The following is a 6,471-nucleotide window of genomic DNA, read 5'->3' on the forward strand; positions in this document are numbered from 1 at the left end:
ACTGCGCTATTTAAAGATTCAATCGCCTCACTAGGTAGTGAGGGGAGATCTAAGGTAGCAAGATAGTCTCCAATAGCCCCTGAACCCTGGGAACCATCAGCCGATGGGGGACCGAGATTGTACAGTTTTTTGTAGAAATTATAAAAAATGTCAGCTATGGCATCAGGGTGATAGTGCGTCACCCCTGCAGCGTCCCATAAGGCCTGAGGACATGAAGCCGCGGAGCGTTCCTTCAGCTGGCGTGCCAGGAGGGTATGTGCCTTATTGCCCCTTTCATAGAATTTCTGTCTAGAGAAAGTTAGCAGCTTCTCCGCCCCCGCCACCGCCAGATCTTTTAATTTTTCCCTTAGTCTGACCACCGCTTTCTAAGCGGCCAGAGAGGGAGATTCAGCGAGTTTCCTCTCATGAAGCTTTAATTGAGAAGTCAAATGTGCCCTCTGGACCCCTGCGGATCTCTTGGCCCTGGCGCCCTCCCTAATACAATGGCCCCTCATCACCGCCTTATGTGCTTCCCACAGAACTCCCAGGGAGGAGACCGAGCCCGTATTGAGCTGGAAGAATTCCTCCAGTTGCTTATGCAGTGAGGCCCTAACTTCCGGGTCCTTGAGTAGAGATTCATTTAAGCGCCAGTGGCCAAATCTAGGTCGTGAGTGGGTTCCCTCAAGTTCCATGATCACAGGAGCATGATCTGACCAAGTAATGGAGCCTAGTTCCACCCCCCCCAGCCTCTTAAGAATAGCAGAGTTTACAAAGAAGTAATCGATCCTGGTATGGGTCCGGTGTGGGTGCGAAAAGAAGGTGAAGGCCCTCTCTCCAGGGTGTGCCACCCTCCATGCGTCAAAGAGAGCCTCAGATCTTATAATCCTCCGGAAGCCCAAAGACAGCTTCTTTACAGAGTCAGAGGGCGGCAACCCCCCGAGATAGAGCCTGTCAAATGTTTCAGAGAATGGAAGATTGAAATCCCCACCCACTATCGTTGCCACGCGGGGAAGCCCCCCCACTAGTGAGAATACCCCCCTCAAAAAGCGAATCTGTCCCTCATTCGGGGCATAAATGTTAGCGAGAATATGAGGAGAGCCCCCCACCTGTGCCTCTAGGATCACGTAATGTCCCTTAGGGTCAGAGTGATTTCCAGTGACTTGTATGGGGCAGTTTTTTGCAATCAGGATTGCAACCCCCCCTTTTTTAGAATTCGTGCTTGCTAGGTATTGTTGGGGAAATAAGTGGGCGGCAAACTTAAATGAGCCTGTAGAGTCAAAGTGGGTCTCTTGGATAAAGGCCACATCTGCCCTAGTGGAGCGCAGCTCCTGTAACAGCAATTTCCTCTTGCGGGGAGAATTAAGACCCCGCACGTTAATAGATACAATACGTGTCATCTTAGTTGTATTGAGTGGAATGTAGTGCAGGTGTCGGGACCGTTACCTTTGAAGGTGTAGGTTAACATAGAGGTTATCTCAGCGCGGCTGGTCCACCAGATGAAGGCTGTCAAGGATCGAACCGAGGGTGAAAACGAAATTTGGATGGTTGGGTAGGATAAAAACAGCAGGGAAAAGGGAAGACATAGACACTCAGTTAGTAAATTACATATCCAAAAAGTGAAAAAACATAGAAGAACAATTGAGAACAATACCCGGGGTTTAATCCGGAGAGGGATCCCCTGAGGAAACCCACTCTTGGCTCGGAGGGCCAGAGTGGTAGAAATAGTAGGTCTCAATATCAATCCCAGGGAAGCCCTAGGATAGGTGGAAGTCTCCGAATCCGAGAGAGCCAGTCCATCACCAGCCAGCCGCCCCTCCAACGTGAAGAAAGGGGCAACTGAGAAGCAACCGAAGTGGCCCTGGTGGAGCCCCCGCCACCCGCCTTCCCGGGTGACCTGCTTCAATTGTTTCAGTAAATGATGCGGCTCCAGACACACAGGGGTAGCACTGTATCCATCCCTCGGCGGGGTTTGGATGTCCCATTTCCAGCGTCGCAGGCCAAAAAGCAGAGGGGCCAATCAGAAAGGGGGACTTAGGAAAAAAGAGAGTACGCGGCCCGTTCTAAACAAGCCTAAACTAAGAGTCAAGTCAACGGGCACGGGGGGAAGACGGGGCGCAGCCACCCCTCCCCCCACCTCCCCCACGCGCCCCGCACCTTTCTCTCCCCATCTTGGTCCACACCGGCGGAGGGGGAGCCCCAGGGACATGCAGGACCCATGGCGGAATGTCAACTGCTGGATTCTCTAGGGTTGTACAGAAGGATGTCACATCAGCAGGGGTGCGCAGAGACGCAGACTTTCCATCCTTCCTCGCTGTCAGGGCAAATGGGAACCCCCATCTATATTTAATTTGGTGTTCCTGGAGTATTAACAACAGGGGCCTGAGGTGTCTCCGCTTCTGCAGGGTAATACGGGAGAGATCTGGAAAGAGCTGAACCTCTGTTCCCCGAAATGAGGGGATCTGGTTCCGGGTCCTGGCTTTGGACATGATCAATTCTTTAGTAGTAAAGTCGTGAACACAGCATATAATATCTCGGGGTTGAGTAGACATGTTCTTAGGCTTTAGCGCCCTATGTGCTCTGTCCAACTTAGTTATATTGGTTGAAGGTGCACCCAGAATGTTATTAAAGATGTCCTGCAGGATCAGATCAGGAGATTCAGAGTCCTCTACCTCAGGCACTCCTCTCACACGAATGTTGCATCTGCGTCCTCTATTGTCCAAATCCTCTAAGTGGGACTGCATTTCCTCCATCACTTTTTGTTGTGAGGACACTAGCTGGTGAATTTCTGTCATGTGTTTTCTTGTGGAGTCATGTTCCTCTTCCAGGGCTTCTATCCTCCCATTTAAGTGTTGTAAATCTTGTCTTACATTGGCTATTTCTGCCCTGCATATGTCTTTGACCTCACTGATAAGGATCTTAAAGTCCTCTTTAGATGGTAGGGATGCCAGAATAGACTGCCAGTCTTGGGAGGGAGGGGGAGGCCCCCTGAAGCTGCCAACAGGCTGTGAGTTAGGAGGATAGTTAACTGAAGAATGTGGATGATGAGAGGAGTAGTGTCCCTGATGGGGTTGGATATAGGCAGTGTCCTGTGTAATATTCCGTCCATGGGCCTCCTGATGTGAAGAGGAGCTGTTTGTTTGTGTGAGCTGATAAGACATCCCCCCTCCCCCTCACCTCGTGGCTGCTGTCAGCAGCGGTGCTGGTCTGGTCTCCATGAAGTTCAGCTCCTTCTGTGCACAGCTCTTCCCCCGATGTAGAGGGGGAGATCTCCTCCTCCTCCCCGCAGCCATCTGCCTCCTGAATGCTGTCCTGATGCAGAGTGTCACGCCGGGAAACCCCCTCCTCACCGACCTGCCTCTGTAAAGATGGTGCCTGAGTATCTCCCTGGACCTGTTCAAGGCCCAGGAAGGTGTCCAGAGCTGTCCGCTGCGCTGGCTGGTCCACCGCTGGTTGCTGTGTGTTTCTAGGTTTCCTGGGCCCCATGCTGACTGTGGAACCCAGTGATGCAGGGTGATATTATGCTATTTATAGCTGGAACGTCTGCTCAGCTCGGCATCCGGACACGCCCCCGACCACATCTCATTTGAAGTCATTTTGAGGGGTCTATATGATAGAAAATACCCAAGTGTGACACCATCCTAAAAACTACACCCCTCAAGGTGCTCAAAACCATATTCAAGAAGTTTATTAACCCTTCTGGTGCTTCACAGGAATTTTTTGAATGTTTAAATAAAAATGAACATTTAACTTTTTTTAACAAAAAATTTAATTCAGCTCCAATTTGTTTAATTTTACCAAGGGTAACAGGAGAAAATAGACCCCAAACATTGTTGTACAATTTGTCCTGAGCACGACAATACCCCACATGTGGGGGTAAACCACCGTTTGGGCACATGGCAGAGCTCGGAAGAGAAGGAGCGCCATTTGACTTTTCAATGCAAAATTGACTGGAATTGAGATGGGACGCCATGTTTCGTTTGGAGAGCCCCTGATGTGCCTAAACATTGAAACCCCCCACAAGTGACACCATTTTGGAAAGTAGACCCCTTAAGGAACTTATCTAGATGTGTGGTGAGCACTTTGACCCACCAAGTGCTTCACAGAAGTTTATAATGTAGAACCGTAAAAATAAAAAATCATATTTTTTCACAAAAATTAACTTTCCGCCCCCAATTTTTTATTTTCCCAAGGGTAAGAGAAGAAATTGGACCCCAAAAGTTGTTATACAATTTGTCCTGAGTACGCTGATACCCCATATGTGGGGGTAAACCACTATTTGGGCGTATGGGAGAGCTCGGAAGGGAAGGAGCGCCGTTTGACTTTTCAATGCAAAATTGACAGGAACTGAGATGGGACGCCATGTTGCGTTTGGAGAGCCCCTGATGTGCCTAAACATTGAAACCCCCCACAAGTGACACCATTTTGGAAAGTAGACCCCTTAAGGAACTTATCTAGATGTGTGGTGAGCACTTTGACCCACCAAATGCTTCACAGAAGTTTATAATGCAGAGCCGTAAAAATAAAACAAAAAATTTTTCCCACAAAAATTTTTTTTTTAGCCCCCAGTTTTGTATTTTCCCGAGGGTAACAGGAGAAAGTGGACCCCAAAATGTGTTGCCCAATTTGTCCTAAGTGCAATGATACACCATATGTGGGGGGAACCACTGTTTGGGCGCATGGGAGGGTTCGGAAGGGAAGGAGTGCCATTTGAATGCAGGCTTAGATGGAATGGTCTGCAGGTGTCACATTGCGTTTGCAGAGCCCCTAATGTACCTAAACAGTAGAAACCCCCCACAAGTGACACCATTTTGGAAACTAGACCCCCTAAGGAACTTATCTAGATGTGTGGTGAGCACTTTGACCCACCAAGGGCTTCACAGAAGTTTATAATGGAGAGCCGTAAAAATAAAACAAAAATTTTTTCCCACAAAAATTATTTTTTAGCCCCCAGTTTTGTATTTTCCCGAGGGTAACAGGAGAAATTGGACCCCAAAATTTGTTGTCCAATTTGTTCTGAGTGCGCTGATACCCCATATGTGGGGGGGAACCACTGTTTGGTAGTAGAAACCCCCCACAAGTGACACCATTTTGGAAACTAGACCCCCTAAGGAACTCATCTAGATGTGTTGTGAGAGCTTTGAACCCCCAAGTGTTTCACTACAGTTTGTAACGCAGAGCCGTGAAAATTGAAAAAAAAAATCTTTCCCCCAAAAATTATTTTTTAGCCCCCAGTTTTGTATTTTCCCGAGGGTAAGAGGAGAAATTTGACCCCAAAAGTTGTTGTCCAATATGTCCTGAGTACGCTGATACCCCATATGTTGGGGGGAACCACCGTTTGGGTGCATGGGAGGGCTCGGAAGGGAAGGAGTGCCATTTGGAATGCAGACTTAGATGGAATGGTCTGCAGGCGTCACATTGCGTTTGCAGAACCCCTAATGTACCTAAACAGTAGAAATCCCCCACAAGTGACCCCATATTGGAAACTAGACCCCCATGGAACTTATCTAGATGTGTTGTGAGAACTTTGAACCCCCAAGTGTTTCACTACAGTTTATAACGCAGAGCCGTGAAAATAAAAAATCTTTTTTTTTCCCACAAAACTTATATTTAGCCCCCCAGTTTTGTATTTTCCCAAGGGTAACAGGAGAAATTGGACCCCAAAAGTTGTTGTTCTATTTGTCCTGAGTATGCTGATACCCCATATGTTGGGGTAAACCCCTGTTTGGGCACACGGGAGAGCTCGGAAGGGAAGGAGCACTGTTTTACTTTTTCAACGCAGAATTGGCTGGAATTGAGATCAGACGCCATGTCGCGTTTGGAGAGCCCCTGATGTGCCTAAAGAGTGGAAACCCCCCAATTATAACTGAAACCCTAATCCCAACAGTAACCCTAACCACACCTCTAACCCTGACACACACCTAACCCTAATCCCAACCCTATTCCCAACTGTAAATGTAATCCAAACCCTAACCGTAACTTTAGCCCCAACCCTAACTGTAGCCTTAACCCTAGCCCCAACCCTAACTTTAGCCCCAACCCAAACTGTAGCCCTAACCCTAGCCCTAACCCTAACTTTAGCCCCAACCCTAACTGTAGCCTTAACCATAGCCCTAACCCTAGCCCTAACCCTAGCTCTAACCCTAGCCCTAACCCTAGCCCTAACCCTAACCCTAGCCCTAACCCTAGCCCAAACCCTAACCCTAGCCCTAATGGAAAAATGGAAATAAATACATTTTTTTAATTTTTCCCTAACTAAGGGGGTGATGAAGGGGGGTTTGATTTACTTTTATAGCGGGTTTTTTAGCGGATTTTTATGATTGGCAGCCGTCACACACTGAAAGACGCTTTTTATTGCAAAAAATATTTTTTGCCTTACCACATTTTGAGAGCTATAATTTTTCCATATTTTGGTTCACAGAGTCATGTGAGGTCTTGTTTTTTGTGGGACGAGTTGACGTTTTTATTGGTAACATTTTCAGTCACGTTACATTT

This window comes from Ranitomeya imitator, chromosome 2 (assembly GCF_032444005.1).
Source record: "Ranitomeya imitator isolate aRanImi1 chromosome 2, aRanImi1.pri, whole genome shotgun sequence".
Taxonomy (NCBI): Eukaryota; Metazoa; Chordata; class Amphibia; order Anura; family Dendrobatidae; genus Ranitomeya; species Ranitomeya imitator.